This window comes from Cryptomeria japonica, chromosome 5, assembly GCF_030272615.1.
Source record: "Cryptomeria japonica chromosome 5, Sugi_1.0, whole genome shotgun sequence".
Lineage (NCBI taxonomy): Eukaryota > Viridiplantae > Streptophyta > Pinopsida > Cupressales > Cupressaceae > Cryptomeria > Cryptomeria japonica.
Window position 1 is genome coordinate 77,902,627 of NC_081409.1, and position 12,939 is coordinate 77,915,565.

Here is a 12,939-nt window from a genome sequence, read left to right on the forward strand (position 1 = left end):
ACGCTCTCAATTCTATTGGAAAGAATACCAAAGAAAGAGATAAGAGAGTCGCTCGAAGAGTGATTACAACCTCCTTAGCAAGCCATCAATTGAGGAAGGATCATCAAATGAGACAAACTTGCGTTGATTTTAACATAAATCGTAGAACTTTGGATAGAGCACTTGCATGAAGACAAAGACTTGACGATCCACTTCAACAAGATACATGGGATTTTAGTGGGAGGCTTCCACGTGTTGATAGAAAGTTGACTGACATTGTGAAGTAGGAGATTTAACAATTTTGGCACTCTAATTCTAGAGTGTCACCCAATGTAAAGGATGTTTTGAAATTAATAATCGACAACCGAGACTGCACACCGCATCCCAAACATTTCTTGGAATCAAGCCAAACAATGTTGTATAATTTTTTTTGTGAAGTACATCCAACTTTGCAAATATCACAACGGGCCTTTGAATCTTTGAAACCATTTTATTGTGTTCCTCTTAAGATTCACAATACTTGTTGTTGGAAGTACCATGTGGAGTTTTTAATGTACCATGAGCTTTTATGTCATATTCGTTCTACGATGCATACTAATGAGATGTTGCAGGAGTGTTGTGCAATGCTATTTCCGAGATCATCAAGAGACTTGCAAGATCTATTTTTATGCCCTAGAGATTATGGCTGCTATTTCTATAGAAATGATTGTTTGAATGAGAAGTGCTCAGAATGTGGTGGGTTGTCACAGTTTATTTCATGTTTTCATGAGGGAAGTGAACATGAGTTTGAAAAGAATTATGTTGAGAAAAAAAGATATGAGATAGTGAAATATACTTTGAAGAGTGGAGGTGAAGGTTCTAGATGCGAATTAGTCTCAAGAGAAGTGAGTATTGCTGATTTTACTTTGGATTTTAAGGAAAATATTTTCTACAAGTATGCAAGGCACACCCATAGGTCTCAGTGGTTGGATCAACAGTTTAGGATGTGTAAGAACTCTTTCCTGATTGGCACTATTGTATCGGTGGTTGATTTTGCAGAGAATTATACATTGCAACCATAGAATGAGGTATAGTCTCAGTACTACAATTCAGTCCAGATTGCTATTTTTGTTCACATTACATATAGACATGCTCCTGATAGTATAGAAGAGGACAAGAAGATAATCAGGGAGTATCATTTTTATATGAGTGATGATAGATCACACTCCTCCGAGTATGTGCAACGCTCTTTCAAGATTTTTTTTGAGTTCTTGCAAGAGAAAGATATTGAAATTGACCGACATATCATATGGTTAGATAACTGTACGGGTCAATTCAAGAATGCCCATATGTTTTATTGGTTGAGTAGGATGCATGTAGAGACGTGTATACCTCATATTTGGTATTTTTTTGAGGTAGTGCATGGGAAGGGGGAGAATGATGGAGTAGGTGCATGTTTGAAGATGTAAAGCGGAAAAATCAAACCCTAGTCGTTCTCCCCTCCCCAACCCTAAGGAGAGAGAAGGGAGAGTCACTAGGGTTGATGGTTTTCACTTAGGAGAGACTTTACATTCAAAAGAGGGGTTGAAACCCATAGGATCCAATCCCATGCAATGCAAGATTGGATTCTAAATGAGTTTCAAGGGTTAAGACATCAAGGATACCCTCTTTTGTAAAGAATACAGATAGAATGATTGAACTAGGAATGCATGTAGAAGCAAGAAAGATTCACTTATAAATAGAGATAGGGATATGGGATGAAGCTACGGACCTGGAATTAGCAATAAAATGTCGAGACGGTGCTGTTCTGCAAATTTGAGCAAAAGTTGACGGGACGATGGCGCCCGGCGTGCACACGGTCCTCCGAAAAATCCGCGAAACGAAGGGGGATCTGTTCGTCTCTGCACAAGGATTCCAGATCTTCAATTACAGCCGTGTACCTACAACCTACACACAGAAAAGAGAGGATGATTGGGGGGTTAGGGATGAGGGGTTTGCCTTTAGGTCAAACCCCGGTTTTGGAATTAACCAAGAAATGAGAATGCTGTAAATGTAAATGTTTGTAATGTAAACAAGTACTGATACCTTGTTGTAAGAATGTTTGTATTCTTACATGCGAAGGTGTAATGTATGTAGTATGTAATGTGTTGTAAGTGATCTCCTCTTCAATGGTTGAATCCTTGTCTTGAATGCAACACCTAGCCTTGAATGGACACTTAGAATGCTCAATTGCTTGAAGGAATGCTTGAATGCTTGAATGCTTGAATGCTTGAATATCGTTTCCGCCTTTTTTCCATTTACCAAAATGGGAGAGGAAATGTAGTTTATATACTTGCCAATTAGGGTTGATAGACTGATTTTCCCGACCTTAGGTCAACCAGGAAATATTATTTTCCAATTTGCAAACTTAAAGAACCGAAGCCCCATAAGAGACCGGGCCCAAAATAGGGCCAGGGACTAGGGCACTGGGTGCCATGGTCCCACCTCCAGGGACAGTAGGGTGCAAGGAGGATCAGGCCAGGGTGCTGAAAAATGCAGTTTTTGATGTTATGAGCAGGTTTTGGGATCTCCATTCAGGTTCAACGTTGTGCCGCCATCGTGAAGACCCAAATGCAGTCAAAATTGCAAGTGTCGCAATTTTAGGATGCTACATTTAGCCCCCACTTTAGCGGGAGTATAAGCGTACGCTCATACTTCCGGTAAAGTACAAGGAAACAATATTGAAAAACTTTCACCACGTCAAGGAGGTGAGATACACCAAGCCCCTAGTGGACTAAGGATCTTACGACTTCAATTGACAAAGTAAAAGGGAAGATCACGAGGGAGAACCATGACTATCAGTAGTAAGGTTCCCTCACTATGAGTCATGCAAGAAAGATATCAAAATTTTTCAAGGCAAAGCTAAATTTGTCAAGAAATTTTCAAGTATCTTGAAAAGATATGGACGGGATGTATGCCCCCCTACGTTAAAGCGATCGCACATGCCTCACTGGGGGTGATTGCTTTAAGGTAGTGATACATATAAGAAATGAGAAAGGAGCACGTTATCACAAGGATTTAGCCCCCAAGTGTGAGATAAGCCCAAGGATAATAGACACAAAACACAAAGCACAAGGTGACTTTGCTTTCCTCGGGGTCAATATGCTGTATGATAATTCATGTATATCATATGTATGTATGCATAATTGTTCTTCATTCCCCAATCAAGGAAGGTCACCTAGAAGAAGGGAACACATGTGTCTTTTGAGTCAACATGAGAGAGACCAAAAGAGATCTCAATGTTTTGCATCGTCCTCAAGTAGACAACACTAAGGACAACAAATAGAAGAATGAGAATAACACATAGAAGAAGTAACAAAAGAGATCAAGAGAGGAGGAGAGAGTCTGCTATGCTAATGAACTAGTCTAGCACGTCATCTACCCCCCGATCTTGCTGATCAATATTTTGGGAAGGTAGGAAACATGCTAGAGGAGGAACATCCAACACAGCAGATGGAGCTATCACAAGATCCAAACAAGGGCTATGTTCATGTTCCGAGCCACGTTTTTCTTGTCTAGGAGCTAGGATAAGTGCTTTAGAAAATTCATTAGATAAATGGTTATCAACATCAACATATTCATATTCACTATCAGAATGAACAGGAGTAACATTTTCATCATGAATAACATTTTCATCATGAATAACATTTTCATCTATATCATCATCAAGATTTATAAAAATAGGATCTTTAACTCGCACAGGATCAAGACCATCATGCATCTTATGTTTAGGAGATTTTGGCTCAATCTTCGGCTGAGGAGAAAATGGAATAATACTGGCTGAAGGTGTTTTGGGGGATTGCAAAGTTTGAGAAGCAGTTGCCTGAGCTCTAAGACGATGCTTTTGTCGGTGTTCACGTGCAGAACGATTTCGTCTAGTCTTAGTAGGAAGTTGAGAAGATTGAGGAGGAGGAATGTTCTCATCCTTATCACTTGGGTGTTTAGGTTGTGGTCTCTTAGGTTGAACAATAGGAGAAGAGGAAGGTCTCTTATCTCCATAAGAGGACGGAGGAGGAACTGCTCCATATAAGGGAGGAATATTCGGTTTAGGAAGGAGACCAAGTCCATCATGACGAGGAGGTATAGGTCTACTTTTAGGAAGTTTATTAGATATAGGCATAGTCACATTCATAGGAATGGGTTGGGGATCTTCTTGAGGAAAGACATTAGTTTTATCTTTCAAAGGAAGAACTTCCTTCTCAAGAATGATAGGAATGTCAAGTTTGGGTGCTCTAGGTTCACTTAGAGATAGGATCATATCTTTTTTCCACTTTTGATAAGATTTGAAAAGATGATCACTTCGCGGAGGAAGAGATTGGAATTGTTTAGGCCAAAAGTAATCAATAGGAACGCTAGAAGTTCTTTCAGCTGGTTTAAAGAGACTATGATTGACAGTAACAACTTCACCATTATGGGGAAATTTCAAACACTTGTGAATAGGAGAAGCAATAGCTTTCATGGAAGACAGCCAAGGATAGCCTAGCTTCACACGAAATTGTTCGGACGATGGAATAATAGCAAAGTCCACATCAAGGGATTTGTTATGGACCTCAATAGGTAATGTAATAGAACCAATTGTAGGAGAAGAAAATGCATCAAATAGTTTCACAACCACATTTGTTTCATCATAGATCACTTGATTCGATTGCAAAGTAAAAAGAAATTCTTCAGTAATGATATTAACCATACAAGAAGGATCAATAAGCACTCCACGGCAAGGTGTATTCTTGACTTTTGCAACTATATATAAAGGACCATCAGGTGCCCTGATAGTTTCACTGGAATCAAATGTGATGGAAAGTTCTTTAGGGATTTTCTGCTGTTCCACAAAGTTAATCACATTCGGAGTCATAGACACAAGATCATTAGGTGAGACAGAGGAATCAGTAGTATCAATCGTATTAGAGGTATGAGAAGGTAATGGATCAGTAGAAATCTGAAGATTTTGGTTAGGAGGAGCTACAGATGTGTTGCCTTTATCATTCACACCAGAAACAGAAATAGTATTATTATCAATCAAATCTTCAATTTTACCCTTTAAAGCAAAACATTTTTCAGTATCATGCCTAGGATGACGATGAAATTGACAAAAAGATTTGTTATCAAAATAGGGTGAATTAATCTTTGCAGGGTCTATTTGCCTTATAGGAGGAAGAGTAAGCACATTTTGTTCCAATAACTTATTCATAATACTATGCAATGATTCATTCAAAGGAGTGAACTTTCTTTCTTTCCTGAAAAACTTAGAAATAGGAGGCACACCTGATGCTGCATTCACATGGTTGTTGATGATGTTTTCATTGAATTTAATGGACTCTCTGTTCGGTTTAAACTTCCCAAATGGTTGCTGACTACTATCACCCTTATCACTCGGAGCCATAGGATTTGCTTGTTCCATTTGACTCACAGTCAGTTGATAATTGTGAAGAGTTGCGCACAACTGTTGGAAAGAAGTAAACTCAGAAAACAGAAGTTTTTCTCTAATATCTTTTTGTAAATTAGAAATAAAGATTCTTTGAATATCATTGTCAGGTACTGGAAAAGAAATTTGAGCATACAAATGCTTATATCTACCAATGAAATCAGTCACTTTTTCTTTAACACCTTGTTTACAATGCATTAAATCAATCAAAGTAACTTTAGGACTTATATTGTTTTAAAATTGTTGAATAAAAGCATTTGCAAGTTGTTGGAAAGAAGTAATAGAATAGGAAGGCAATGAGCAATACCATTGTAGGGCTTTGTCTCTTAATGTTCTAGTAAACAATTTTGCAAGCAACCTTTGGTCATGAGCAAAATCGGTACATATTGTTTGAAAGGTCTTAACATGTGTTAGAGGATCACCCTTACCATTATAAAGCTCCAAATGCAGAATTTCAACATGTTTAGGGGGAATAGCTCAAACAATGTCAAGAGAAAGTGGGCTCGCAACATCAAATGTGGGCACACTAAACTTAGATTGATTCATAGAGGCAATTTGTTGCTATAAAGAAGAGACAGTTTGTGCAAGATTGTTAATGGTCACTTCAGTCGAAGAGTTCATATTAGACGTGTTAGATTGTGATGGAGGTGTTATGTTATTGAAAGAAGGTAGAGAGTAAGGTGGTGGGACACTATGATAGTTAGTCATAGGAAATGATTGGAAAGGAGGAACACTACAAGGAGGAATGGAATGGTTAAATAAATTGCCCCCTTGCGTCGTGTTTATTTGTGGAGATATAATAGGAACACTTATTGAAGGAAGAGGGTTAATTGAAGAAGAGGGATTGCCCCCATGACCGGTGATCATAGGTGGAATGTCTTGTGTTGAAGTAGTTATTATGTTTGATGTAAAAGTAGGTATACTAGCAATAGGAGTTGTCAAAGGAATAGAATGATCAACTTGAGTAGGAGGTTGTGTATAACCTAAAGTTTCGGCACAACTCTTCATAGGCATCACATTCGAATCCACAATGTGTGCAATACCACGCAAAATATCAATTCCATTCTTATCACTTTGAACCATACGTTTTAGACCCTCAATTAATGAAAGAGCTTCACTATTAGGGTATTCTTGAGACATCCATTGTCGAAAATCATCAAATTGGTTATCCAATTTCGAAAGTTGTTCTACAGAAACCTCATGGAGAGCTTCTTCATCATTAAGAAGATTAGAGGAATTACCCATGTCCTCGTTAAATAGGCCATTCAAATTAGGTTCCATCTCCTCAGTAATTAAACCTTGGAAGGACTTAATTCTAAGACTTCGTCTAACGGGAATAGTGTAAGTAGGGCTTATTGTTGTAAAACTCATGCACTGAAGAGAGAGAGAAGATTTTGAATTTTAGAGGTAGCAAATTTCAATAAAATTAGCCAATCTCCTAGATTTAAGCTGTTAAATGCAATCAAGACAATCTCCCGAAATTTCAGAAAAAATGTCCAGGACCGTGGCGAACGGAGTGCACACGGTCCTCGCAATTTTTTTCAAAATTTTCAGTGATGAAAGTTATGATGATTTTAAAGCTAATCTGAAAAAATTGAGTAATTTTAAGATCTGTAGATAGGCCAAATTAAAGTTGCAATCTCAAAATTGAATCCTACCAAGATTGTTGAAAAATGTAAAATTTGAATTTTGAAAAAGAGAGGGAAACTAAAATTTTGAATTTTATGATTTTAGCGGGAATGCTGAAAGCAATGCAAGCTTTGAAATTTAAAAATTGACTCAATTTCATGCCAAATTCAAATTTGAAAGTGGAAATCAGAGTTGTTGCAATTAAACACTTAATTTCAAAAGTCACAAATTGCAAAAATTTGAATAAAGCACTGAAATTTCAAATGAATGCTAACACACTTTTCAGATTTAGGACTGTAAGAAACACAATTTTGATAGGAATTTTAATTTCAACAATTTTTGAATGATTAGAAGCCTCAATCCAAGCAATCGCTAGACCAACTTTACTTTAATTTTGAAAGTGTTAAAATTGATAAAATCAGCCAAAATTCTGGATTTTAGCAGAAAAATACAGTAAGATCTAGTTCCCGAAATTTCAGAAAAAATGTCGGGGACGAGGGCGCTCGGGGTGCACACGGTCCTCGCAACTTTTTTCCAAATTTTCAGGGATGAAAGATATTGTGATTTTATTGTGGAATCTAAAGTTACAACTGATTTGGAAGTGTTTTGATTAGTGAAATTATCAGTCAAAGGTTGAATCAAGGAGGTCTTAAAAATTAGGGTTTTGACATTTAACCACTTAATTTTCAGAATTAAAGCACAAATATGAATTGACAATTTGCAATAGAAGGATAGATCTGAAACAAGCATTAACAATTAAACATTTCACAAGCTTAATTACTAAAAAGAAAATTTTAGGGTTTTTATGCAATTAGCCTCTAAAATTTGCAAAAGATCAAACATGGAAATGTAATTAAGGAAGCAAAATTTTCAGATCTAACCATGAATAATCAGAATTAGGATGTTCACATCAGGTTCACCAAAATGTAAAGCGGAAAAATCAAACCCTAGTCGTTCTCCCCTCCGCAACCCCAAGGAGAGAGAAGGGAGAGTCACTAGGGTTGATGGTTTTCACTTAGGAGAGACTTTACATTCAAAAGAGGGGTTGAAACCCATAAGATCCAATCCCACGCAATGCAAGATTGGATTCTAAATGAGTTTCAAGGGTTAAGACATCAAGGATACCCTCTTTTGTAAAGAATACAGATAGAATGATTGAACTAGGAATGCATGTAGAAGCAAGAAAGATTCACTTATAAATAGAGATAGGGATATGGGATGAAGCTGCAGACTTGGAATTAGTAGTAAAATGTCGAGACGGTGCTGTTCTGCAAATTTGAGTTAAAGTTGACGGGACGATGGCGCCCGACGTGCACACGGTCCTCCGAAAAATCCGCGAAACGAAGGGGGATCTGTTCGTCTCTGCACAAGGATTCCAGATCTTCAATTACAGCCGCGTACCTGCAACCTACACACAGAAAAGAGAGGACGATTGGGGGGTTAGGGATGAGGGGTTTGCCTTTAGGTCAAACCCCAGTTTTGGAATTAACCAAGAAATGAGAATGCTGTAAATGTAAATGTTTGTAATGTAAGCAAGTACTGATACCTTGTTGTAAGAATGTTTGTATTCTTACATGCAAAGGTGTAATGTATGTAGTATGTAATGTGTTGTAAGTGATCTCCTCTTCAATGGTTGAATCCTTGTCTTGAATGCAACACCTAGCCTTGAATGGAGACTTAGAATGCTCAATTGCTTGAAGGAATGCTTGAATGCTTGAATGCTTGAATGCTTGAATATCGTTTCCGCCTTTTTTCCATCTACCAAAATGGGAGAGGAAATGTAGTTTATATACTTGCCAATTAGGGCTGATAGACTGATTTTCCCGACCTTACGCCGACCAGGAAATATTATTTTCCAATTTGCAAACTTAAAGACCCGAAGCCCCATAAGAGACCGGGCCCAAAATAGGGCCAGGGACCAGGGCACTGGGCGCCATGGTCCCACCTCTAGGGACAACAGGGTGCAAGGAGGATCAGGCCAGGGTGCTGAAAAATGCAGTTTTTGATGTTATGAGCAGGTTTCGGGGTCTCCATTTAGGTTCAACATTGCGCCGCCATCGTGAAGACCCAAATGCAGTCGAAATTGCAAGTGTCACAATTTTAGGACGCTACAGAAGATAGCTCTAGTTAAGGAGCAATTGAGGATTTCAGGTGCAAATTTATCTGATGCACATTCTATTGTTGATTGGTGTAGTTCAACATTGTCACATGGAGATACTCTTGATTCAGTAGTGACCAAATTCTTTTGGTTGGTTGAGGAGGACATAGTGGGAGATAGATTGGATTGTCAAACAATTAAAGATTCTTCAAAGATGCATTCATTTCTTAGCTCAGATGCAAGTACATGGACCATTTGGATACGAGCGTTGGCTTATTTTTGTCAGAGTTTTCTTCGGTGTGATTGGGATCCCCAATATCTAACTCATTTATCTCAAACAATATCCTTGTCAAATGATGACATGGAAAGTTCACTTGAGTATGACCGTCTATCATATCTTGTACAGCCAGGACATGTTTTTGTAGTTGTTTCACCGCAAGGGAATGAAGAGAGATCAGAATATTGGTTGGCACGATGTGTATAGGGAAAACAAAAGCTAACAGAACCAATGACAGATGATGATGGGTTCACATATCCTACAGGTTCAGTTGTTGTTGTGGGAACTTGGTTGTGAACATACATGATTAGAAAGAATGGCATACTTGCATTTGAAGACTATGAGAGATACAAAACCATTATAATGTATTCATACCTTATTATAGCTACAAATGCCAAGTTGTTGAAGCATCAAGCAAAACCAATGACCAAAGAGCTATGGACAATGACTACTGCTAATCATGAAGCAATACTGGATAATATTAAGCAAAGAGATGACCCTTCAAGCATACTTGAGTAGTAGGTCTTTAATGGTACCTTATTTTTTTATCATGCATTTCATTTCAAACAATGATCATTAAACCTTAATGTTCAAGTTTTTTATGTGTATATTAAGGATGTGTTCAAAATGCAGGTCTATTGATGAACATTTGTTTTTGGCAACACGGTTTTTGCATGCACATAGCAGGTACACTCGATATAATCGGAAGGGTTGTATTTTTGCAACATGACTTATTATCATGCATTTGATGAGATTTACAATTTTTGTTATTAGAGAACACTATTTGACAATTTTTGATGATATAATTATCACAAAACCTTTATGATCATGCAAGTCTTTTTTGATGATATACAACAGTATCACATTATGATTTTTGCATCAACATAGTGGGTTCTGTTGATATAATTAGAAGGGACATATTTTTATGGTATATAATCCCACCTTTTCATTTATTATCATGAATTTTAGTTGAAGTGATTACCATAAAGCCTTTATGTTCATCCATGGATTTTATGCGTAGACTAACAATTCTAAAAAATACAGGTTCATGATAGATCATTTGCCGTTGACAAGAACCTCTCTTGGTGATGGTACATATTCCTTTGTGCATTAATGAGATTAAATTTTGTGCATAAACATTAAGTCAAGTGAATGTATTGCTATTTAGAAATGACCATATCTACCATCGTCTTCAACCATGCAGAGAAATGCAGTGAGAAAGGCTTTAATCAACATGCGTCTTTCTTCAAAGTTATGCTTGTATACTTTGTAGAGAAACTGGTTGGTGCAGGGGCACAGGCCTCAATTTCATAATTTTTTGATTGAAAACTTAATGTTTTTGATAGCAAGGTGTTAACAAGGATCAAAGAATCCTTTGTTTATGTTTTGTTTTGTAATAAGGTCCTAATTGTCCATTTTGTAAGGTCTAGTGGTCTAGGGTGCATTATAAACCCTATGGTCAACTATGGTCAAAGGGACTTAGGATGAGTAGATTTACGGATTAAAGGTTTTTTTGGTCTATTTATATCCATTTAAATGTGTTTAGGTCCCTAGGTTGATGATAAAATTAGTTTGAATGGCAAAATGCAAAAATTGTCAAAAATTGTTAAAAATTGACAAAGTTGTCAATTTGTAAAGCAACTTTTCAAAAAGTTGTTGTAATTAGTTTCCCAATGTTCATAACCATCTAAAATCAGTTTGAACATGTTGGGAAAACTATAAAATGCCTCAACAAACTCGTTTGGGGGTTGGTGTGGTCAAAATTTGTGAAACTTGACATTTGAAATCAATAAAAAAACTGAAAAATTCTTTCATGGGGAGTTAGAGGGGTGAAATACCTTTCTTTTGAGTCCAACCAGAGTTTCTGAAGTGGATTTTTGAGTGAGTTATTGTGTAACATTCCAAAATAGCCTGTGAAAAGGGCATAAACCAAGGGTTTCATCTTTTCTTTCCCTTTTCTTCCAATCTAATCATGGCAAAAGTCTAAAATTTGGTTGGATGGAAGATCTAGGAGTGTACTATGATGTTAAAGAGGTTTCATACCAGGAGAATGTAGTTGGAGATTATTTTCTTCAAGTTTGAAGCCAGGCATCCCCATGTGACTAGCATACGGTGGTGAAGAAGACTTTGACATTCCCCCATAATTTTTTATCAGATGCAAAAGAAGACTTGTAACTTTGGATTTGGTGTTTTTTTGAGTTCCCCAAGGTTTTCCAATTGCTTCCCTTGAGAAAGTTTCAATTTTAAGGGTAGTTCCTTTGTTAAAGTGCTCATTTAGCCCCATTTAGCCTAGTTGAGGGTTTACTAGAAATGGTATTTGTAGAAGGTTCTAGATCAAACCCTTTTTGAAAAAGTGCTTTCCTAGGTTGTTAATGGTGAATATAAAATAAAATTGCTTGGTCCTTTGTAGTTTTTAGGAGAGAAACCAAAAAGTCACTTTTGAGGGCTAGTTGGCTAGAATAGCCATTTTGTACTTTGACCCCTTTGAGACTTGATCAACCCAATCTGAGGGTTGTTTACCATCATTGGAGGTTGTTGGATCCTAATAAACTTGATTTGAGTCTTTGTGGACTTGTAGAACCATTTTGGAGGGGTGTGAGCCATTTGAGCAACTTTTGAGCACTTTGCCTGTGGGGTTGACAAACCAAAGTTGATAACCTTTGTAAAATGTCTCAGTGGGGAATTATGGGGATGAAAAAAATTGAAATGAGACATTGATTTGTTTCTTGTTAAGGTGTGAGGTCTGGTTGGGAAAATCCCAAATGAAAGGGATTGGGTTGCCAGTTGAGCAAGTGAGCAACTTGGAGCATTTTCAAGTTGTTGGAACCATACCTCTACATCAATTGGTATTAGAGAAAGTGTGATCCTTAGGAGAAGGATTGTTTTAGTTTAGCCATGTCAGGGGAAGAAGAAGAGGGTGATTTTTCCTCAAGGATGACTAATGCACAGATAGTGAAGTTTTTTAAGGATCAAAACTTGGTTCACAAAATTGATTCCTTGCAGAAGGAGGTTGATAGACTTAATGGGGAACTTTGTAAGAAAAGTGGTGGAAACTCTGATGTTGTTGAAGAGGGGAGTGATGAGGAACCCCTTGATTAGGAAGAAGAAGAAGAAGTGCCTGCTGATCAGAGACTACTTGTGAAGACCCTGAAGGCCATGGAGAGAAGGACCATGGATGTTAGGTTGGACCTACCTTCCTATGATGGAAACTTGAATTCAGATGCTGCTGTGGATTGGATTGATGCCCTCACAAGCTTCTTTGAATGTGAAGACATACCTAAAAGTCAAAGAGTTAAGATTGCTAAGTCTAAGTTGAAGGGACCAGCCCTTACATGGTGGAATTTCACTCAAGATGATAGGGTGAAGGAGAAGAAGAATCCAGTGACCACTTGGAAGAAGATGGTTGCATTGATCAGGGATGCATATGTCCTGATGATTATGAAGTCCAAATTCATAAGAGGAGAATGAGTTTGAGACAAAAGGAGATGAGTATCTCAGATTATACTCAAGAGTTCC